This window comes from Pseudophryne corroboree, chromosome 8 (genome assembly GCF_028390025.1).
Source record: "Pseudophryne corroboree isolate aPseCor3 chromosome 8, aPseCor3.hap2, whole genome shotgun sequence".
NCBI classification, from domain to species: domain Eukaryota; kingdom Metazoa; phylum Chordata; class Amphibia; order Anura; family Myobatrachidae; genus Pseudophryne; species Pseudophryne corroboree.
The window spans coordinates 31,806,551-31,831,537 of record NC_086451.1 but is presented as its reverse complement, the minus strand read 5'-3'; the positions used below and the strand labels follow the sequence as shown (position 1 = coordinate 31,831,537).

Sequence of the window (24,987 nt, the reverse complement as noted above, 5' to 3'; positions counted from 1 at the left end):
AGGGTTAGGCTGTGGGAGGGGATGGTTAGAGTTAGGCTGTGGGAGGGGATGGTTAGAGTTAGGCTATGGGAGGGGATGGTTAGAGTTAGGCTGTGGGAGGGGATGGTTAGAGTTAGGCTGTGGGAGGGGATGGTTAGAGTTAGGCTATGGGAGGGGATGGTTAGAGTTAGGCTGTGGGAGGGGATGGTTAGAGTTAGGCTGTGGGGGATGGTTAGAGTTAGGCTGTGGGAGGGGATGGTTAGAGTTAGGCTGCGGGGGGGGTTAGGGTTAGGCTGCGGAAGGGGATGGTTAGGGTTAGGCTGCGGGAGGGGATGGTTAGGGTTAGGCTGTGGGAGGGGATGGTTAGGGTTAGGCTGTGGGAGGGGATGGTTAGGGTTAGGCTATGGGAGGGGATGGTTAGAGTTAGGCTATGGGAGGGGATGGTTAGAGTTAGGCTGTGGGTGGGGATGGTTAGGGTTAGGCTGCAGGAGGGGTGGGTTAGGGTTAGGCTGTGGGAGGGGATGGTTAGGGTTAGGCTGCGGGAGGGGAGGGTTAGAATTAGGCTGTGGGAGGTGATGGTTAGGGTTAGGCTGTGGGAGGGGATGGTTAGGGTGCGGGAGGGGAGGGTTAGAGTTAGGCTGTGGGAGGGGATGGTTAGGGTTAGGCTGTGGGAGGGGATGGTTAGAGTTAGGCTGTGGGAGGGGTGGGTTAGGATACTTACTGGGATCCTCCGTGGGGATTCTGTCCATTGGGTACCTCCCAACTGTCACGATTTTTCGCAGGACAGTATCATTTTGCGCGCACTGTTCCATCAGGAGGAAGTTACATGACGACTAACAGGGACTATTCTCACTCGTGGTAATAGAACCTGTGGCGAGCCCTCAAAGGGTTTCGTTGCGCTAGCCCCCCCCCCCTTGCCGGGCATCTAAAAGCCGGGATCCCGGCGCGGCACTTCTGCTTGTGTGTGCGGCTGACCCGTCGACTGTCCCATATGCCGGCCGCAGGAACCGCTGACAGTATTGTCACAGCTTGGGGGGCAAATTCAAATGCCCACCCCGTTGCTATGTCTGACCAGATATACTGGGGTTTCAATGTATAAGTTGACAGTCTATAGGTCGACACCATACGGTGGCCATGCATTAGGTCGACAGGTACAAAAGATCGACAGGTAAGATAGACAATGCTTAAGATGGACAGGTTCAAAAGATCGACATGACAATGGTCGACACACTTTTTTGGGGTTTGTTTTTTTCATGTTTTTTTCAACTTTAGCTTCATTTACTATTTCTGTGGTCTATGAGTGTGAATAGTAAGCCCGAAGCGTGGCGACCTTACACGTTTCCACTAATTGGGGTCACATATGGTGTAACAACAAACAAAATGACACCCTAAAATAAAAAAAATGTGTGTCTACCATTTCCATGTTGACCTTTCGACCTAATCATGCATGTCGACCACATGGGGTCCACCTACTGACTGTCTATGTTACGTAGATCCTCTATACCTCAGCCATATATATCGAGTGGCTGATTGTGTGTATGCTGTGTCGGCAGATGTGTCGGCACAGTGTGTATTTTACTTGCAAAGCACAGCTAGTATTAGCACATCAGCACTGTGCAGTCTGTCAGTAGATAGACACACACACACTTACCACAGCTTGGGGCAGCTGCCCTGAGGGGGGCATTTCTCTCACAACACCCAGTCATATAACTACTGGGCCCGGCCGCCGTTTGGCCCACCCACCTCACTGCACAGCTCCTCCTATAGCACTGGCTGCTCTGTCCTGTATATGGGGATGTGTAATAACGCTGCGAAGTCACCGAGACACACTGCATCCGGCTGAGGGAAGACAGACCCGGGCGGTGAGTCCACATGACGTACATGGGTAGGAGGCCCGGGAGCCTCGGAGTGGCAGTGAGGGGGATCCCGGGGGAGGAGGATACTGCTGCAGGCTCTGGGCCTGTTATGTACTGCGTTCCCCTGACCCGGGAGATGGGACATGGGGAGCAGCAGTGTGCACTGGTACGGCATGCAGCACTGATAGGGATGTAGCACAGGGCACTTGCTGGGGGGAGATGTACTATTTAGGCGGGGAGCTATGCTGCCTGTATGCGGTGAGCTATAGCCTGTAGGACCCCTGACCCAGAAGATAGGACATAGGGAGTAGCAATGTGCATTTAAGGCATGCAGCACTGATAGGGGTACTTGGTGGGGGGAGCTATACCCTGTAGGACCCCTGATTGGGAGTAACAGACAGGTCACCTTGTATGGGAACACTGTATGCAGCAATTACATAGGCTCTTGTTACGGTGCAGGTGATTACAGGATGGTTTCAACTGTTTCCATTAAAGCAATCTTGGTCTGCATGCACATGTGTGGTGCTAGGGGTGAATGTGCTGCGGCATATTGTCATTATTAAAGGCTGTTTTTTTTGTCTGGGTCAGGTTCTCTGGGCAGCAGGAATACCCTCCAGTGCTGGTCTGTACTTTGTAATGCTGGGCAACAGGAATACCCCCGTCTGTACTTTGTACTGCAGAGCAGCATGAATACCCTCCAGTGCTGGTATGTACTCTGTACTGCTGGGCAGCAGGAATGTCCTCCAGTGCTGGTCTGTACTCTGTACTGCTGGGCAGCAGGAATGTCCTCCAGTGCTGGTCTGTAGTGCTGGGCAGCAGGAATGTCCTCCAGTGCTTGTCTGTACTTTGTATTGCTGGGCATCAGGAATGTCCTCCAGTGCTGGTCTGTAGTGCTGGGCAGCAGGAATGCCCTCCAGTGCTGGTCTGTGGTGCTGGGCAGCAGGAATGCCCTCCAGTGCTGGTCTGTGGTGCTGGGCAGCAGGAATGCCCTCCAGTGCTGGTCTGTAGTTCTGGTCTGTAGTGCTGGCCAGCAGGAATGTCCTCCAGTGCTTGTCTGTACTTTGTATTGCTGGGCAGCAGGAATGTCCTCCAGTGCTGGTCTGTACTTTGTATTGCTGGGCAGCAGGAATGTCCTCCAGTGCTGGTCTGTAGTGCTGGGCAGCAGGAATGCCCTCCAGTGCTGGTCTGTAGTGCTGGGCAGCAGGAATGCCCTCCAGTGCTGGTCTGTAGTGCTGGGCAGCAGGAATGCCCTCCAGTGCTGCCCTCCAGTGCTGGGCAGCAAGAACGCCCTCCAGTGCTGGGCAGCAGGAATGCCCTCCAGTGCTTGTCTGATGTGCATTTTTATTTTTAACTTCTCAGCACAGTTTTAAAGCTTGACCTACATAATACTGCAGAAGTGTAAGTTTTATAGAGGAAGTGGGGAACCTTTTTGCTTTGACATCATATCTGCCATATTCATTCAGACATGCCGGTGTGCAGAGGCACGTGCGCGCTCCATGACGTGTGGTGTTCTTCCAGAAGGGATATGGAGGGTTTACACCACATAGGGAACGAGCTAAGCCTGTTTTGTTTCTGTATATTATTTGGCCTCTCAGAAACCCATTGCCTCTCTTACCCACAGCCCTTTCCAGTAACACTTACCTTCCCTTACCTCTGTAGTAATACTATCACCCTCACATTTCCTCCCATGACCTATGTGGTAGTTATATTCCCCCCTCCCCTTTGACCTCTGTAGTAACATGATTTCCCTTCTAACCTCTAACACTATTTTGCCCCCCCTCCTGACCTCTGTCGCAATGCGTTAGCCCCCCCTCCTGACCTCTGTCGCAATGAGTTAGCCCCCCCCTCCTGACATCTGTCGCAATGCGCCCCCCCCCCCTCCTGACCTCTGTCGCAATGCGTTAGGCCCCCCTCCTGACCTCTGTCGCAATGCGCCCCCCCCTCCTGACCTCTGTCGCAATGCATTTGCCTTGTTCCTTATCATACATACACAGTGAAAATGGGTTCAAGCTGTATATGTGTATTATGGGGGTCATTCCGAGTTGTTCGCTCGCTAGCTGCTTTTAGCAGCATTGCACACGCTAGGCCGCCGCCCTCTGGGAGTGTATCTTAGCTTAGCAGAATAGCGAATGAAAGATTAGCATAATTGCTACTAAATAATTCCTTGCAGTTTCTGAGTAGCTCCAGACCTACTCACAAATTGCGATCAGCTCAGTCCGTTTAGTTCCTGGTTTGACGTCACAAACACGCCCTGCGTTCGGCCAGCCACTCCCCCGTTTCCCCAGCCACTTCCGCGTTTTTGCCTGACACGCCTGCGTTTTTTTTGCAAACGCCGGGAAAACGCTGAGTTGCCGCCCAGAAACGCCCCTGTCCTGTCAATCACTCACCTATCAGCAGTGCGACTGAAAAGCGCAGCTGAAGTTTTGTGTTAAATAACTAATCGCATGCACCCTGCGTGTCTTGCGCATTTAGCAACATATCGCAGAATAGCGAAAATCTGCAACGAGCGAACAACTTGGAATGACCCCCTAAGTGCGTTGTTTGTTTTACTTAAAATAAAGTTGCAGAGGGTTTGGAGCGTCTTGAATCCTGTTGGAGAAAGGGCGCTATATAAATATAATGATTCTAAGTATTGAGGTCTGCAACACTCTCTTTGTCTGACTCTGAGCAGGTGCCATGTGTCAGAAACGTGGCTTCTTTCAAAAGTTGCAGCAGGAACGGAGAGTCACACGTCTAACCCAGATGTAGCCTATACCAGCCATAAAAGGTCAGCGGAGACTCCTCTTTTGTGGGCGTGCTTGTTGTTTTTTAAATGTGGCCTTCTTTCATTAGAAGACTGCTCTTCCTACGGAGAGAAGGAGACAGCTGTGGGGTTGTGCAAAGCTTGCTGAGAGACGGGTGCCTGCAGGATGTGCAATGTACCAATAATGTGACAAAACATGGAAATTGATGTTGCCGAGTCTGTTGCATCCTCACTGAGCGCTCTTATTGATGGAATCTGCTCATTTAAAGGTCTCTGTGGCTTTGTCTCCTGCAGGAATTTCTTCATACTTTTTTGTTTCTTTTTATTTACTGCCTGCAGCCCTTACAATGGCCGTACACGGCAGTGCTTGGTGAGGGTACAAGGTGTGACCCCACACAGGACCACAACCCAGTGCACAACTTCCAGACTGGTATATGCAGGGGCGGAATTCTTTATAGTCAGGCACCATATGAAATTTGGAAGTAGGGCCCCGTCGATGAGTCTCCAGGCCCCCTCCATATATTCACTTTTTGGGGCTTTGCAAGCATCCTTCTCATTTCCCTTCCCTTTAAAGGCCGCATTCCCTTGCGGAGTAGGTGGAATGTTCATACTGTCATTACGGCACACAAATGCTGATTTATTCTTGCTGTCTGTTCAGATAATGGGGCAGATGTATTAAGCCTGAAGAAAGGGATAAAGAAGTGATAAGTGGAAGGAGATAACACACCAGCCAATCATTACGGATTTGAAAAATGACACTTAGGAGCTGATTGGCTGGTGCGTTTATCACCTTCCACTGATCACTTCTTTATACCTTCTTCAGGCTTCCAATACATCTGCCCCAATGTGCGTTACTGGGAAGGTAACCGGATTGCGTGAGATCACTGTGTCGGATACACCGTGCACTTCAGGATTTGGACCGCAGCACTTAGCCCTGCGAGTGTGAAATTATTCCTGTCCTTTGTTATTCCTGTGCTGGATGTTAAACAGGGTATAATAATAATTATTATTTGTTGCATTACAATTCCTGGCGTGTATTCCTGTCGGTCTATTCAGCAAATGGGACACTGTGAGCAATAGAATTTCACCAGAAAATCGGATTCTTCCAGGATATGTGCAGAGCTATCCAGCTGAAACGGTTTGAGTGTCATTACAGGAGAATGCTGGCTTGTCTGTAACGTGTTAGTTTCCTAATACTTCCTGTTCTGCGGGATTGTGTTGTAGCGTCTGTTGCATTCCTTGGAAGGTGTTACAGGTGTGATCTACCCCTTTCCCCCAACCCCCAAGGTATTGCTTGTAGCTACAACTGCACCTGTCCTGTATGCAAATGGTGCGAGCTTTTCAGGGGCTTTCCATCCTTCCTTATAGGGCTCAGTCACCTGGGACTTGTGGTGTGTGTAGGGGACAGAGAATCGCTGTGTCAGACATGCATCATATCTTACTCTGTGCAGGTCGACTTGTCATGATTTTGCAATGTTGTAAAACGTCCCCATATGTCGTTCTGATTTGTCCGGAAACAACATATCGGACAACTCGTTCAGTGTGTATGTAGGTACCCGCAGTCGCATGTGTCGTCGGCCGTGCTGCATGACCAACCAGGCGGTATCGCATGCGACCTGGTGTATTGTAATGAAGGACCGAACAGTGATGTGATGTGTACTCAGGATCCCATGTATCGGGTGTACGTAACGTCAGGCAGGCAGGAAAGAGGAACTGCACAGGATTTGAAAGGTGCAGGGTGCTAGATTGAACACTACGTAAGGGCTGGGTGCAATTTGCGTAGTGCGTACCCTGCTTAAGTGATGGTTGCGTAGTGCCTCCGTGGCCATCGGGGGACGGTGCTTTGCGACCAGTAACATGCAATAGAGGGGCACAAGAGAATTGGGGATGTTATACGGTCTTCTAGTTTCGTTGGTGTGGCGCAATTCCACATTTCAGTCTGCGGACGCTGAAAGTAGGCGTCTCTCCTTGCACATCCGGGTGCGCTAATGAACATTTGGGGGGAGGGCTTTGTACCGGCATGTGCGTAGTCACAGATGTGCTATGGGAAAAGGCAAAACCAGACCCAATGTGCTTCGGCCTGTACCTTGCTGTGTAAGAGACAGGCCTGCGTCTCTGCATCTCTCGCTTTATGTAACGCACATTCCAGAGTAGTTCCATCTCTTTTGTAATTTGCAGGCTAATATCTAGGTACTGCTTCTGTTACAGTCTACATCAGCTCCCCTGTTCCCGCGCAGTAAGTAGTAACGTTTATCTTGGCCGTGACAAATGGTATTGCTGATACTGATTTTTCTATGGGTGTGTGGTTTTTGTAAGCTGCACTCCTTCCTTAGCTAACTCTACCCATTGTAATGCTACTACGCCCCAAAATACCTGTATTTCCTGTGTAGCGTCTGCAAGCCTGAGCAATGGCCAGTAGGAATATTACAGCGAAGGAAGACCCAATTAAGTCTGACAATTTGATTGGCCAAGCTGGTTATTTTTAGCAATCTGATCTGAAGCAATTTGATCTGTCGACACACACACACACACTCATACACTATCCCCAAAGAAAAAAATGGTAGCAGGAATATTAGTTTAGATGAGCTGCGTGCGATTTCCAAGCATCGTCCTGTAGTATAATCAGCCTCTTCCACACCCCTATACAGTATTTAGCGTGTTTTAGGAACTGCTGTAACCATAAATGGTTATTACACTGCTTCTCCTTCTCCAGAGGAAGAGGTAGTAAGTAAATGAGATTATGCGACATAAGGACGCAGCTGTGGTTTCAGGTTACCTGAGTCGGCAGATTTCATTGCGGATGTGTCCTAAAGCTACCGACCGAGAGCATGAATGCAAAGCATTGCCAATGGGTTCAGACGCTGCATGTAAGAAATGCTAGTTAGGAACCAGAACCCAGTGACAGGTGCCTATGTGGGAACAGTGGGCCTAATTCAGACCTGATCGCAGAAGCAAATTTGTGAGCTAATGGGCAAAACCATGCTGCACTGCAGGGGGGGCAGATGTAACATGTGCAGAGAGAGTTAGATTTGGGTGGGGTGTGTTCAAACTGAAATCTAAATTGCAGTGTAAAAATAAAGCAGCCAGTATTTACCCTGCACAGAAACAATATAACCCACCCAAATCTAACTCTCTCTGCACATGTTACATCTGCCCCACCTGCAGTGCACATGGTTTTGCCCATTAGCTAACAAATTTGCTGCTGCAGTCAGGTCTGAATTAGGCTCAGTGTGTGATGGATCACGTGGAAGCCTAGGACCTTGCAACACCGCCTTTGATCTCTGGGTCAACATTAGTCGGTTGAAGTTACACTTTGGTATTTTAGAAGTGGCTCGTAACTATGGGGTGTGCATCCAAACTACTCGCCCTGTTTCTTACCGGTTACTAGCAAGCCCTAATACCTCCCAGCAATGGAGAAACGCATTGTGTCGTAGCCAGAATGAATGCTTCAGTGTAGCCAGAGCCGGCCCTAACCAATATGATGCCCTAGGCATTTGCCTAGTTTGCCTATGCCTAGGGCCAGCTCTGAGTGTAGCACGACCGACGTATGAGACATTACTGTTCCGATTTTTACTTTAAACTAGAGTTATCTAATGGACGCCCCTATCTGTCTGTGTCTAGTCCGTGGGTATTTAAAGTTAATCTTCCACCAAATATATATGTTTATTAACACAACGTACAGACACAAAGATGATCTGTATTATGGCACAGTCTATGGCAGGAATGTTGCCTGATGGTTCCACATTTCCAGTTTCTTCCGCTTTTCTTTATACATAAATCCAGAATAAGCCTCAGAACAATCTACTTGTTATGTGTAAACTAGTAAGACGAGTACACCTTGTTCCCAACATATTAGTGTGGTGCATTGTGCTAGCTCTCCGGCTGTTTAATGGCGTCTGGTTGTCTCTCTCGGATCAAGGTCACCGTTACAAGAAATAAAATAACTGTGGTGAGATTGGGAATAACAATTTTTTCCCACTGGATATCCCGTTCTCGCTGGACTGTGTATACTTGTATCTACTGTAAGTTGTACACCCCAATGTGCATTGGACGTTCATGTAATTCCCTATGTCTGTCGCGGATACGGCTAGAATCCCGGCAGTTGGGTTGCCGCTGGTCAGGTGACAAACGATGGAATCCCAAATGTAAGTATCGGGGTCACTGTGGGGGTTAGCACGGCAACACTGAAAGCCGGGATCCAGAAGGTGTGTATCTTTGTTAGAGTTAGGGGGGGGCACTAGGGGAGTGGTTAACCATAGCCGACACCCCCTGAGAGTTAGCCATAACAGCCACCCCCCCGGAGGGTTAGTAATAGCCGACACCCCCAGAGGGCTAGGGTGGGGTCGGGGGGGGGGGGGGGGGGGGGGGGGAAGTAAAAATACTTGACCCATCCGCAGTCGGGATCCTGGTGTCGGTCATGTGACCGCCGGCATCCCGAGCGCTGGTATTAAATACCGAACCCTTGTAACCAAAATATTCATGACACTTTAAGCATATGCCAATATACAAGTACTAAAACAACCATAAAAGTAGGAAAAAAACCAGGGGATAAGGGGTTAATTTATTATCTCTAGGAAACATTCTCACCCACACAAAGTAACACAACCACTGAACTTAGACACTGATATTACTACATCACATGTTACTGTACTCTGGGGGAAAGAACATCCCCACAAGAAGCACAGCTTGAAGTCTGCAAAGGTCATTCCAGGTTATTTCCAGGTCTGCAGAGTCTATGACCCTAATGTCGGCTAGTGCTGTCAGCTAGTCTACTTCCACCCAGTCACCCCCTTCCTCAGCGGCTAGTCTACTTCCACCCAGTCACCCCCTTCCTCAGCGGCTAGTCTACTTCCACCCAGTCACCCCCTTCCTCAGCGGCTAGTCTACTTCCACCCAGTCACCCCCTTCCTCAGCGGCTACTCTACTTCCACCCAGTCACCCCCTTCCTCAGCGGCTAGTCTACTTCCATCCAGTCACCCCCTTCCTCAGCGGCTAGTCTACTTCCATCCAGTCACCCCACTTCCTCAGCGGCTAGTCTACTTCCACCCAGTCACCCCCTTCCTCAGCGGCTAGTCTACGTCCACCCAGTCACCCCCTTCCTCAGCGGCTAGTCTACTTCCACCCAGTCACACACTTCCTTAGCAGCTAGTCTACTTCCACCCAGTCACCCACTTCCTCAGCAGACAGGAAATCCCCCTAAATTATACCTGCATTTACCAGGTGATGGCGACATCTAATTGGCTCCCCTTCTGGGGTCCCAGGATCATTAATATAACCGTATGTAAGTGCAGAAGCTGCTATAGGGAAGTATGGTACCATTAAGAGAAGATGGTCAGATGGTATTAGAGGTTCCCGTGGGACCTCCGTTTTTAATATTGGGCTGGCTGACTGCTTCGTCCGCTGTTACATATATACTGTACCTTGGCTAGAAGGACGGCAGACGTGACAAGTCATCGTTATTATCTGCACTGTTTGATACAAGAACATTTTGTTTCCTTGGTCCCCCTAAGCAACGTCTGGAGGCCAGGATTGCTCTGATTAGGGCTTCTGGGTGGCGCTGACTTCATGGCTCCTTGTAATTCCTTGTGAGCTGCTTTTAAACCCCTTACAGCGGTAGTTCCCAACTGCAGCCCTCAAGACCGACAGGAATACACGCCAGGAATTGTAATGCAACATGCCATGTTTTCTGGATTTCTCTCTGTGGAAGCAGGTGGAATAATTACTGACCAGCAGAATAGATGAACTCACCCATGCATAAAATGAAAGAGATCCACAAAACGTGACCTGGTTGGGGGGTTACATGCGGGTTGGAGTTTGGACCCACTGACTTATAGCGCTGACCACTCCGCCCGCTCCAGACCTGCCACCTCCACAGGGTGCACGTTTGATACCCCCTGCTCTAGAAGTATCAGAGCCCAGGCCTCCTGTGATCTAATACAGCTGAGTGTGGTTGCTCAGAGACCTACAGTGACCAGCTCTCGTCCTCCGTCATTGTCGGTTACCTAGTCTACAAGGCTTTGTTTGCTGGATGCAGCAGTAGCTGATATAACCAGGCTGCAGCCAGGAGGACATGGCATGGCGTCACAAGGCAGAGACTGGTACCGGTTAGTGTTACAGATGGACGGATTGGATAATGGAGAGTTAATGTTTAATGACAGAACCATTATACACGGTGATGTCAGGACTCCGCGGACTGGTTCCCCCCCACCACCAGGACTGCACTGTCCACAGCTACAAATCCAGAACACCTATACTGGGAGCAACCGGACCTCTTCTTCTTTTTTCTTCTTTTTTTATAAATTTTCTTTGAGTCATCACATGTTAAAAAATAGTGACACATCAATAACAATTGTCATTCGTTTTAGATAAACTAGACATCATGTATCTTAACATATGTTAAAGTAAACAGAGCAGTAACCACGGTTGATCGTAGTGCGTTAAGTGGGTCAATTTGATCTACCAAGGTAACGTCAAATCCTCAAAGTTATCATATCAGCCTTGAAGGGAGCCACCAACAGACCTTCGGCATTAACACAGGGAAACAGGTGGATCCTGTGCTGCTAACCTAGGCCCTCATTCCGAGTTGTTCGCTCGCTAGCTGCTTTTAGCAGCCGTGCAAATGCTAAGCCGCCGCCCTCTGGGAGTGTATCTTAGCTTAGCAGTAGTGTGAACGAAAGGATCGTAGCGTGGCTACAAAAAAAGATTGTGCCGTTTCAGAGTAGCTAGAGACCTACTCCTAGCTTGCGATCACTTCAGACTATTTAGTTCCTGTTTTGACGTCACGAACACGCCCTGCGTTCGGCCAGCCACGACTACATTTCCCCAGCCACTTCTACATTTTTATGTGGCACGCCTGCGTTTTTTCACACACTCCTCGAAAACAGTCAGTTACCTCCCAGAAACACCCCCTTCCTGTCAATCACACTGCGGTCAGCAGTGCGCCTGAAAAGCGTCGCTCGACCTTGTGTGAAACTGCAATTGCTTTTGTGAGAGTACGAAGCGCGTGTGCACTGCACCCCATATGCATGCGCAGAATTGCCATTTTTTATACCTAATCGCTGCGCTGCGAACGAAAGCAGCTAGCGATCAACTCGGAATGAGGGCCCTAGTTAGATACCACGTAGTGTTTATCAGGCTATATATGTATTTGTTGTAGTGTGGTAAGAGGAAGGGTGGAAATGTACGATTACCATAGCGTAAAAAAACGATCCACCTGTTTGCCCTTGTTCACTATTGCCTCCACCCAATCCATCCGGAACAGATACCTTTATTTTTATCCAAAATTTATTATCTGCGGAGGTGCATTGTCCATCCATCCCTGGAGAATTGTCTTTTTCCCTGCTGCGCTAAGGGCTACAAGCAATTTTTTGCATTCCAATGACATCCTAAGATTCGGATCAATAATGACCAGAATTGCCCATTCTGGCGTGAACGGAACGTAGGTTATTAATTTAGCTTCAGCATATCGCCTAACGAGATGCCAAAAATATTGAATAATTGAGCAGGCCCATAAACAGTGGTAAGTATCGGCTTCACATTGATGGCATTTCGGGCAAGAATGAGATTCTGAGGTTCCCATGTGGAAACGTCGCAAAGGGGACAAATACGTATTGTGATATACATTTAAAAATAATTCTGTATATATACTGGCCGGTAAAACTTTGCGCAAAAACAATAGGGCTATTTCCAGTATGGGTATCGTTAGTCTAGGGAAATTACTTAACCACTTAGACATGCCTCCCGTAACTGTAGCATGGTCCAAGATTTTCCTCAGGAAAGTGTAGTGGGAAGAAATGGCTTTGTGATGTGGGACCGGGTAAGATAAAAGACTGTCTAGAGCACAGGTTCTCAAACTTGGTCCCCAGGACCCCACACGGTTCATGTTTTGCAGGTCACCTGTAGATTTTTAAAATGTGGCAGTTGGTCATACACAGTGCAGCTGCTGGGTGACATGGAAAACATGAACCGTGTGGGGTCCTGAGGACCGAGTTTGAGAACCACTGGTCTAGAGAATTGTTCCAATCCGCTATTGTAAAGTGCGTAAGGACATGGGCTACATCAAATCGCATTTGTATGAATGCTAAGGTGTATGGGCTGATCATAGGACCTCAGAGAAGGTTAGTGGTCTGTCGAAACCAAAGATCGAATAGAACGCAACCCAGCCAATCTCCACACGGTGAAGGGGTGAGCAGCCATGCCTTCCAAACCGGACCTCTTTCTGAAGGTACTTCCTGATAATCCTAGGAGAGACGGCTGCGGTATTTCAGCAATATGGTTTAATTCTGTAGCACCACGAATACACGGTGTGTATTCTGCATGAAATCAGCGCCTCCCTTATGTACAGAGCGTACAGTAAGTGGTAATTATCCATTACTTGTACAGCTGTCAGTGCTTATTACCATTGCAAATCTGTATCTGTAACACAATGAAACGGAATCGGTATGTTTTACCAACGGTCACAATATCGGCATCCTATACCGAAGTGTCAGTAATGTTAGTTAAAGCAATGTAACTGTGTTGGCACGGTATGCGTTCGGGATCCCGGCAGCCGTAATACCGCCAGAATACCGACGTCGAGGAGATCAGGATCCCGACGCCGATATCTCGTAAGGGTGGATACCGAAGGTAAGTATGCACTGCCGCCGCAGGCTTAGCGTGAGGGAGGGGGGGGGGGGTAGGGTTAGGCTTCAGAGAGTGGGGGATAGGGTACGCTCCGAACCATTGTCGGCATTGCGTTTGGATACTAAATGCCGGCATCCCAACCGCTGGCTTTTCATACTGAACCCGTCGGCACCTATACCTTTAAATGGGGTGCAGTCGGTTTACCGGTTGTCGGGATCCCACCATTCAGTAGATCGACGCTGGAATCCCGCCCATAAACAGACAGCCGGAATCCCGACAACTGCGCAGCTGGACCCCAGGTTTACCCGGCGAGTTTGAACCTTCAAAGCGAGCGGTAAGACTCGGGCAGGAGAAAGCAGCCGAGCGCCGCTCAGTACAATTAGATCAACTGCGGTACAGTATCTACCATATTGGATACCGGAGAGGGGCTTAAGCACTTTTTACCATTAGAAAAGAGTGATAAATTGCTTATCACTCGTTGTTAAATCCTCCTTTCTATACACTAACATGAAAATGTCGGTATGAAGCTTCGACGCTCACTTAGATATAAAGAGAAGCTCACGTCTGACAAAAAGGTTTAATTCACATTCAAAGGCAAATATCCAATTTCAGGCTGGCAGAATAGCAGGCAGGAAAACATAAGGCATTATTTACAGGCGGAAGGGTAAGAATGCCGCCATCACTCAGCAGTGACATGTAACAGGCGCACACTCACCGTGCAGGGTTACTCGTGTAAGGACAGGTACTGTCTAGTCCACTGCAACGCCCATGCTTTGATCAAAACTACCTGTCTCTGTGTCTCACCCTTTTTGTCTTAAGTTCTACATGTGGCGTAGGTGGTAATGGACCCTTATTGGGGGTCATTCAGGTGCGGTTGCATAGGACGCAGCCCGGCATCAGACTGTCTTTGATTGACAGTCTGATGCTGTTTCGGGGTCAGGGAGTGGGCGGTGACGGCCTCCGTTTTGTGAAAAAGGAGGCACATCGACGCCGTTTAGGGGGTGGGAAGAGGTCACGGTTCCCCGTTGTAGGACAGAGATTCCTGAGTGGCTTGTGCGGCACCATGGGTGCCAGACGTCTTCCGATAGTGGGTGGTTTGATTTGATGCTGCGTCTTAGGAGCAATAAAACGGTGACCTCTGCATGGACAGCTCATGGATGTGAGCTAACAAGTCTCGGGTTCATGCAGGACTGTAGTTCGTTTAAATGTCCATATCTGCCTGCATGCTGAGTTGTGCGCATCTACATGACCGCACTGTAAATATCCGTACACTTGGTTTGATGCTGGTGTTATGCACCAGGCCTATCCACGGTGTAAGAGATTAATCTCTGCATAGCCCCCTATTCCCCAATGTATTCTAGTACAAGAAGAATCCATTGCCACCCAGATGCAGCTGCACGTGGAAAGGAAACGGAGTTGCGTGCGTCGTTACGGAATCACCTGTTATTGCGTATATGCCCTGCTCCGGAGCAGGCGCAGTGCTAGATACTGTGAGATTCTGCAGCAACATGCAGCTGTGCATCCACCCGTCTGTGCTCCGCACCTAGAGCCCAGTTCAGAAAGTCTCTGGAATTGGTGGGAAATGGTAAGATGGTCCTTGTATATCAATTCTTATTTCCATATAGGGCAGGGGGGTCCCAATTGCCGTCCTCAAGGCACACTTAACAGTCCAGGTTTTTAGGATAGCCCTACTTGAGCATAGCTGACTTAATTGGTACCTCAGTTATTTTAATTATGCCATCTGTGCTCAAACCTGGAGAGCCCTAAAACCTGGACTGTTGGGGCAGAATTCAGATGGGCGTGAGGTAAAACACTTTGCGGACCTTGTGTCCAGTGTGGATTACCGCGGGTACGCACCTTCCTGATAACTGCAGCTATCCAATTTAATAAAAATGGTCTGAAAACTCCACGACGCGTGAAAACATAATAAAGATGCTCGCCTCTCTGGTGATCTCCCCTCCTTATGTGTACTCGGGAGTGGGCTGCTGGAAGGGGAGGTGGATGCTGGGAGATGTAGTTCTTCCAGCAGCTGACTCCGTGGGGGGGGGGAATCGCACACACGCCTCACACACTCGCAGCTGCTGCAGTGGAAGACACTGTCTGTCTGTTATAATCTTGTTTTATTTTGTTCCCAATTGTGAAGCGCAACGGAATAAGTAACTTACAGAACCACTAGCCCTAAAATATTGAATGGCTTGTGTAAAATTGCTTCTGGATCTGACAGTCTATGTGACCACTAGTGTCTCCTTTTTATATCATCCAATCTGTATTTCAGTTTTTGTGGCGTTTCAGATTAAAATCTGGTTTCCTGTCACTGACGCACAAGCTGTGGGTGAGCGCACGTTCTCAGATTATACTAGTCTGTGACTGGGCGACCGTAGACGCAGAGGAACCAGATTGTTATTTACAGGGGTAAACAGGATTTGCCATGTGATGGGTCAGCAGCTGGACCAGTGATAAGTGTGCAGTCTCTATTTCCGCACATCCTGTCTCCGTTATTGGGTATTATTCGCCCTCTCGGCTAATTACCGTCTGACCATATGTCTTCCCAGAATCTGACTATTATATAGCTTAATGTTTTTTTTTTTGTCTTACAGGTTCTGTGTTTTATACAAAGAGAAACAAAGTCACCCTATGTCTATGGATTTCCTAAAGTAGTGTCTCTCAGGTACGGGTTCTGGATGGTTGCCTCGCCCTGTCAGGGGGTTCACTACGGCTGGCCGGCGGTCGGGCTCCCGGCGACCAGCATCCCGGCGCCGGGACCCCGACCGCCGGCTTACCGACAGCTTGGCGAGCGCAAATGAGCCCCTTGCGGGCTCGCTGCGCTCGCCACGCTACGGGCACGGTGGCGCGCTACGCGCGCCACACTATTTTATTCTCCCTCTATGGGGGTCGTGGACCCCCACGAGGGAAAATAATTGTCGGTATTCCGGCTGTCGGGCTCCCGGCGCCGGTATACTGAGCGCCGGGAGCCCGACCGCCGGCAAACAGAAGACCACCCCTGTCAGGAATATAAATTTCTAGTAATGAAGATATGAGGGAACTTACCTAGTTATCGTGTCTGCCCCCCCCAAACGTTTCCGGGGATAAAGCGACGGGTGAGCGGTAACCCCAGGCCGACAGCTGTGTACGCAATACAGCCACGCCATAACATCACGATGGAGTATAAATGCACAGAAGTGTTTCCTACTGTATGTTTTGCACCTTTATTGGATGGCAGTGTGTGCTTAGGGCCACTATAGAGGGACACAGTGGCCCCCCACAGGGTCCTGCTTTCTGTAACCAGTGCAGCCCCCACAAGACTCCTATGTCCAGGCTTCCATGTGTTGGATTGTATCATGCTGGATCTTTGGTCACCGGTGGTATAAGTATTAGAGAAGCCAGATTTAAACTCCCTTTCCAGGCAACTTCTAAGCAATGCCGGTTATGGCTCCAAATGACATCATTGCTGTTCCACAGTAGAAACGGTTTATGCAGTCGATAGGGTAATGCTTAGAGCGTTCATAATCTGGCCTAAAATACTCTGCTCTCCTGTGGGAAATTCTGTACCTGGAAAATAATTGGCCAGACAGAGCATGGTAAGTAGTCATTTATTGGCCAGCTGGAAGTAGACAGTTGTGTAAGGCGTCAAGTACCTAAAGTGTATAGGCACCCAGCGAGGGGTGAGCAGTGCTGGAAGTTACACCTCACCACAAAGTGGTAAGCAGCCAGTCGTGGATGGGCAGCTGCAATCCAGTTTATGGTAAGTGGTCCGGGGAGTGACACCTCAGTCGTGGTACGATGCTCATGAACAAGACCATGGTAAATAGTAGTGATGAGCGGATTCGGTTTTACTCGGTTTTACTCGGTTCTCAAAACCGAATCTTATTGGCTATCCAAAACACGTGACATCAGTGAGCCAATAAGATTCGGTTTTGAGAACCGAGTAAAACCGAGTAAAACCGAATCCGCTCATCACTAGTAAATAGTCCGGGGAGTGACACCTCAGTTGTGGTACGATGATCATGAACAAGACCATGGTAAATAGTCCGGGGAGTGACACATAGGTCGTGGTATGATGTTCATGAACAAGACCATGGTAAATAGTCCGGGGAGTGTAACCTCAGTCGTGGTACGATGTTCATGAACAAGACCATGGTAAATAGTCCGGGGAGTGACACCTAGGTCGTGGTATGATGTTCATGAACAAGACCATGGTAAATACTCCGATGAGTGACACCTCAGTCGTGGTACGATGTTCATGAACAAGACCATGGTAAATAGTCCGGGGGAGTGACACCTCAGTCGTAGTACGATGCTCATGAACAAGACCATTGTAAATAGTCCGGGGAGTGACACCTAGGTCGTGGTATGATGTTCATGAACAAGACCATGGTAAATACTCCGATGAGTGACACCTCAGTCGTGGTACGATGTTCATGAACAAGACCATGGTAAATAGTCCGGGGAGTGACACCTCAGTCGTGGTACGATGCTCATGAACAAGACCATTGTAAATAGTCCGGGGAGTGACACCTAGGTCGTGGTATGATGTTCATGAACAAGACCATGGTAAATACTCCGATGAGTGACACCTCAGTCGTGGTACGATGTTCATGAACAAGACCATGGTAAATAGTCCGGGGAGTGACACCTCAGTCGTGGTACGATGCTCATGAACAAGACCATTGTAAATAGTCCGGGGAGTGACACCTCAGTCGTGGTACAATGATCATGAACAAGACCATGGCAAATAGTCCGGGGAGTGACACCTCAGTCGTGGTACGATGTTCATGAACAAGACCATGGCAAATAGTCCGGGGAGTGACACCTCAGTTGTGGTATGATGTTCATGAACAAGACCATGGCAAATTCTCTGATGAGTGACACCTCAGTCGTGGTATGATGATCATGAACAAGACCATGGTAAATATTCCGGGGAGTGACACCTTAGTTGTGGTACGATAATCATGAACAAGACCATGGTAAATAGTCCGGGGAGTGACACTTCAGTCGTGGTACGATGAGCATGAACAAGATAATGGTAAATAGTTCAGGGAGTGACACCTCCGTCATAGAAACAATGCACCTAATTCGGATTTGGAAGCAAGGCAGAAAAGCACGTAAGTTTGTATCTAACAAACCATTTTGCAATGCAAGAGGAGGAAATCCATTTATATGGTTTCTGTGCAGGGCAAATACTGTATGCTTTTGCATGCAGCCCACACATGCTAATCCGCTTTACTCCTTCTCCAGGGTTCATATTATACTACAATTTAGATACAATAACTCTCTCTGCACTTATTACACCTGCGCCGCTACTCCCCCCATGCAACATGGTTTTGCCCAGTTGCTTGCTTTCTTGGTCTGCTTCCACATCTGAATACCCCCCAATATAATGAACTGAACTCATTGATGGTAAATAGTCCTGGAAATGTGTGAGTCAATTCGGTGAGACACAGTCTGCGAGACCATGTGAGTGTGGCTATACCCTGCTTACGGTAACACCAGATTTATTTATTTTTTTAGTTCTGCAACCACATCGGGCTGCGTACAGAAAAACCTGCGAGTCCGGAGCAAGTTTGGGCTACGAGGGGTTTTACTTAAGGCCCCGTTGCCTGTGTTTCCATGCCATTACAAAGGCAACTGGCCGTCGCTTGCGGCTAATTGAATGAATTTCCCCACCCCCTAAAGTGCTGAGTTTCTGCATACGGCACATGCGCAGATGCTAATATATGTATCTTTGCTTATATCTATCTTATTCTGAGTCAGACTAAGCTTTCCGGAACTCTCTGAACTTGGGTGGTGGCAATGCATGTATCCGCCCTTGTGGGTGTGCATGTTTAGCTCCGTGAGATTCTGAGTCATGGGGAAGGGGTGTCTGTTACGGACTGATCTCTTGTGGAGCTGCTGCAAGTGCCGTTACTAACGATGGTGGTTGTGGCGGCTGTGTGAAATCCGTGTCGGCTGGTGTGGCCGCACTACCATGATTGACCACGCCACCGTGGACCCTTGGATGTCTTGACTGTTCTGAATATATTATAATGAATATAAAATGCAGTGTTACCGGGTACAGTTCAGCAGACTTCATATAGATCAGTAGCTAGGAAACAGATGACTAAACGCAGGAGTTGAAGCCTGCAGATATGAAGGTTAAATGAGTGTACAGTGAGCTTGATTTTTCCACTACAGCTTTGCTGATCATGAAAATAAAATTGGGCTATTTACTTCCACTTCTTTTGCAGACACCCGGGTTCTAAGTCGGACTGAAGTGGAAATGCGGACGCGGCTAGTGGAGTTCAGCGCGTGCATTGAAGGAAGAAACCAGCGGCTTCTCGGGCGTTGGGTCGGGCCCACAGGCGGAGAACGCTAGTGCATATGGATTGAATTGTCCCTTGACGGGCCGCACTTCCTGGGCGTCGAACACGTGATCACATGGAACTGTCCTGTCTCATGGGATTGTTGTGGGTGTGTAGGCCCAATCCCTCACTAGATTGCAGCGGGCGGACAGAGGTGAGGCCAGGGTCAGATTGGCCCACTGGTCTGCAGGGGAAATCCCCAGTGGCAGACGCACAGATCTTCGGCATATACGGACAGATACCTGAATTTACATAAGGAAGCGAATAGGCATCGACGGAAGAACGAGTCCGGCACATCTCTCCAACTCAATCGCTTTTCGTGCACAAAGGAAATCCATTCTAGAAAATGGAATTGATAAAATGTAGTGTATCACTCCTGCTGCTTTTGATATCACAGACAGAGACTCCAACCTACATCCGGCACATAACTTTATTGGACTAGCAAGTCGATCTATACCAGGCCGAACCCGGAGTGATGCATGATGGAGAAGACGCAATATATATGTATTTATTGTACACACAGTGGGGCAAAAACGTATTTGGTCAGCCATCGATTGTGCAAGTTGACCCACTTAAAAAGATGAGCGGTCTGTAATTTCCATCATAGACTTCAACTGTGAGAGACAGAATCTGGAAATCACATTGTATGATTTTTAAACAATTTATTTGTATATTCTTGCGAAAAATTTATATTTGGACAGTCAAAAAGTTTAACTCAATACTTTGTAATATAACCTCGGTTGGCAATTACAGAGGTCAAACGTTTCCTGTGGTTCTTGACCAGGTTTGCACACACTGTAGCAGGTATTTTGGCCCACTCTTCCATGCAGATCTTCTCTAGATCTGTCATGTTTTGGGGCTGTCGCCGGGCAACACGGACTTTCAACTCCCTCCATAGATTTTCTATTGGGTTGAGGTCCGGAGGCTGGCTAGGCCACTCCAGGACCTTGAAATGCTTCTTACAGAGTCACTCCTTAGTTGCCCGGGCGGTGTGTTTGAGGTCATTGTAATCCTGGAAGACCCAGCCACGTTCCATCTTCAATGCTCTTACTGAGGGAAGGAGGTTTTTGCCCAAAATCTCACGATACATAGCCCCATTCATCCTCTCCTTAATATGGATCAGTCGTCCTGTCCCCTTTGCAGAAAAGCAGCCCCAAAGCCTGATGTTTCCACCCCCGTGCTTCACAGTGGGTATGGTCTGCTTGGGATGCCATTCATCATTCTTCTCCCTCCAAACACGGCGAGTAGAGTTTATACCAAAAAGTTCAATTTTGCTCTCATCTGACCACATTACATTCTCCCAATCCTCATCTGGATCATCCAGATGGTCACTGGCAAACTTTAGACGGGCCTGGACATGTGCTGGCTTAAACAGGGGGACCTTACGGGCGCTGCAGGATTTCAAACCATGACGACGTAGTGTGTTACTAATGGTAACCTTTGTGACTGTGGTCCCAGCTCTCTTGAGATCATTGACCAGGTCCCCCCGTGTAGTTCTGGGCTGATTCCTCAACGTTCTCAAGATCATTGATACCCCACGAGGTGAGATCTTGCATGGAGCCCCAGGTCAAGGGAGATTGTCAGTGATCTTGTATTTCTTCCATTTTTTTTTTTTATAATTGCGCCAACAGTTGATCTCTTCTCACCAAGCTGCTTGCCTATTGTCGAGTAGCTCATGCCAGCCTTGTGCAGCTCTACAATTTTGTCCCTGGTGTCCTTAGACAGCTCTCTGGTCTTGGACATGGTGGAGAGGTAGCAGTCTGACTGTTTGAGGGTGTGGACAGGTGTCTTTTATACAGATAACCAGTTCAAACAGGTGCCATTAATACAGGTAACGAGTGGAGGATAGAAGAGCTTCTTAAAGAAGAAGTAACAGGTCTGTGAGAGCCAGAAATCTTGCTGCTTGGTAGGTGTCCAAATATTTATTCTCCAGAATATACAAGTAAATTGTGTAAAAATCATACAATGTGATTTCCTTTTGTGTTTTTTTTTTTTAAATCAGATTCTGTCTCTCACAGTTGAAGTGTACCTATGTTGGAAATTACAGACCTCTCTCATCTTAAGTGTGTCAACTTGCAGAATCGGTGGCTGTCCAAATACTTTTTTGCCCCACTGTGTGTGTGTGTATATGTATGTATGTGTGTGTGTGTATATATATATATATATATATATATGTATGTGTGTGTGTTATTGCAAAGGACAGGCAGCACTCTGGAGACTTTTCAGTAGCTTTAAATGGTATCATTTATTTCATTTCATCCTACGTACGTTTCGGGCCACCACCCCTCAGCAGTAAAAAAAAAAAAACATGCCAGAATAAAGAGAAAAGTGCTTACAGAATGTTTTTAACAGTCAGATAAATGGATAATTCAACAGAAAGAGTTGAGGTTCGTTCAAACTAAGTTGTAGGGGACCTTATGAAGGAGGATTGTGCACAATTGAGCACCTTCCCCATCAGTCACATAAACTTGTACCCTGTTTCGATAAGTAAGCCGCATCTATCAATCAGGGTGCCGCCGTTTCCTCCTCCTGCTACACAGACCAACGGCTGTGGCTTTTATTGCGCTGGAGAGTATAATAAAACCATTATTTTCTAGAAATGCAATATTGGTCATTTATCGTAGCACATGAGGATTTGGCTGTTGGCCTATCAGATATAAAGAGCCTTCCGCATTTTACACCACATTTATTCCGTGGTTCCTGTACCTATGCTCACTCCCTGACATTGCCGCTTCCCAATCTCGGGGGGAATGTGCTTAGACATTATCGGGTTGTTACAGTTCAGACACTGTTCAGATGAATTTGTCTTGCACTCTGTCACGGTGGTGCAAGCTGCAGGATAGGGGCAGTTTTATCTACAACGCAGGAATCCTACCGAGTTTGCACTTATACATTCCACATGTTTAACTCCGTCATTGCCTTCTGAGAGACGGACGGATGGGATCCCTGTGAATGTTATTGCTGCTGAAATGTTTTATGGTATAAAAGTGGTATCGATGTACCAGATGTGACGTTCATTGCATCGTAATCGTCTTGTCTACTGAATAAATAAATATCTATGCATAAGTTCTAACATTAAAAGGCTGACACGGTTGCGGGTTACGCTGCCGTTGTGTATGCATCTTTATGCAAATTCTGCTATAAAGCCCTTCCTTGGTGTACATCCATGCCTCTGAAATGAATGTGCAAGGAGCGACTCCCACTACCTTATGGTAGACGCACTTCTCTGCCTGACTTACATTTCTGATACCTTGCATCTAAATCTGTATTGTGAATCTCTACAGACAAACTGATGCATTAATAGTCGTGGGGGAAGGGGGGGGATCTGGTAGTAGGAAAGTATTATAATACCAGAATACATGCAGCCAAAATCTGCTGCTTAGTTCTCTAACATCGCACCACAGTGATCAAGCCCTGCTCTGGGTGAAACGTACGTACGAGGCTCAAGTCACCCTACGTCATATCCGGAATCCTGTGCAGCACACACAGGGCCGGTTACCAGGCACGGAGAGTAATGTCTGCAGCTAAGAGATTACTGAAGGGAGCTGAGATATACACACACACACACACACACACACACACACACACACACACACACACACACACACAGTTATCAGAGCCGCTGAGTACTCCACCCCTCAACAGCAGACACGCCGCTACTTCCTTCTTACCAGCAGCGGACAGTTAACTCACCTCTCATTTACTGTGCATAGACACACATGAGAAGGAAGCAGAGGCAAAATTAATTTAAAAAAAGAATCTTCTTTGACCAATTAACCGTCAAAGATTCTCATGTAATTAGATTGTTGAGAGGCTCACATAAGAATTTTTCCTTGCATGTAATAATTAGCGCCTCTCTCCTTTTAATAGTACAGGCTGCTAATCTGCAGAGGATACAGGAACTCTCTATTAATTCCAATTTTTTTTAGTACAAAAAACTTTTTATAGTACAAAATACAGGGTTCTATTTTAAACAATAACCAGACTTACATTACATGAGTGCCCCCACAAAGAGGTTAACTTTCTGTCCCCCTGTTCTTTCACAGGGACAACCTTTTGTGATTCTCTTACACCGCCTCAATGCAGGTGTGATTTCAGGGACACAAAGGATTGGTCATCTTGGGTCTTGGGAGATATCCGACCAAGGCTGTCCTGAAAAGAGAGGCAATTGGTCCCTGTGCTGTTTAATGGCAGAGATGAGATTTTTCTGTCTGTTTAGTGACTGTGGGCGGTATTCAATCTTTCCGCTCCCTTCCACACCCGTTCTGTTTCTGCTGATGGGCGTGGTATCATCATTTCAGCTCGCTACCCCCGGGGTAGCGAGTAACCCTAACCCTTTGCACAACTAAACCTGATTACTATGGGTGCAATATGCGCGATAACGGGGTTCACTTTAGAAAGGAGATAGGGCGGTATTCAAATGATATATCACTCCCAATCAACGCAGGAGTTGTCAAACAATTACATTTTGGGGCTGATCAGAGCTGGATGCTATAGGACTGCTGCTGAGTCTTTGTACGCAGCTGGTGTGCCCAATTCTGCAGGAAGCCTCATAAGTTTAATAGATGCCTACTGCCGGCTTCTGTGAGTTGCTGCGTCCTAAAATGCAGCACCATATCATCTGTGTGACCATCAGTTGTCTGAGTAATCCTATGGATGTTTGGCCAAATCACGTTGCCAGGGGCCAGTTACGCTGCATCCGAGGACACAACCACCGGTTTCGGCACACCCAGAAAATGGGGCAAACCCCCCCTCCCCTTCCCCTTCCACAAATGCCAGCAGCATGTTGTTCAAGCTGCGGCTCTTTGGGCACCGCAAGCAATGTCGCAGACCCATATGCATTGCAACTTCTGCCCATGTGCAGATCCTAACATTAGAATTTGTCAGCAAATAAGAACCTCTTGGCCCATCTAGTCTGCACCTCCTAAAACCTCGGCGGTGAGCGTTTCCATCGAAGAAACGTGCATCTCGGAATCGGGCCCTTTGTCACATAGCTCTTCAGTGATGGAGGCAGAGATTCTACCTCTAGCTTACAAGCGACAGGCACCGTTCTAGTAGCAGAGAGTGACTTCCACAGGTCGTTCAGTGGCAATTTTATAACAAGTCACGTGCGGTGACGTGGCTTAGACGCCCTCTTGGGTGTGTTTGTTTTGGACATTCCTCTGTCCTGCCTGAAATGACATACAGAGTCTGTCATATTCCTGTGTGCAGCACGTGATCTTCCTCCTGATCAGTATAATCTTTCTCCTGCTGCCTTTCCGAAAGGCTTTGCTGTACCCGATGTGTCAGGGCCTCTGCTAACCGTGACCCCTACTGCTGGACTTTTGTATGTTTTCTGAAGTGTCAATAAATATGCGCTTTTAATGGAGGGGTGAGTACTGCGTCGCATGTTTCTACAATACTATGGGGATGATTGCGTTAGCTGCAAGTTCGTCAAAAATAGCTTAAG

At 48.0% G+C, this 24,987-nt stretch overlaps 1 protein-coding gene across 2 annotated transcripts in view; it reads left to right on the top strand.

Moving 5' to 3' along the window:
• Nucleotides 1-1,756: 1,756 nt before the first annotated feature.
• The window catches only part of TRAF2 (TNF receptor associated factor 2), a 102,487-nt gene continuing 79,256 nt past the window's right edge, over nucleotides 1,757-24,987 (top strand). Inside the window, exons 1-2 of one of the 2 annotated variants that reach the window (XM_063936175.1) lie at nucleotides 1,757-1,841; nucleotides 15,798-15,868. The gene's annotated coding sequence lies outside the window, so the exon portion shown is untranslated. The remainder of the gene's footprint in view (nucleotides 1,842-15,797; nucleotides 15,869-24,987) is intronic. The other variant, XM_063936176.1, reaches the window with a different exon arrangement.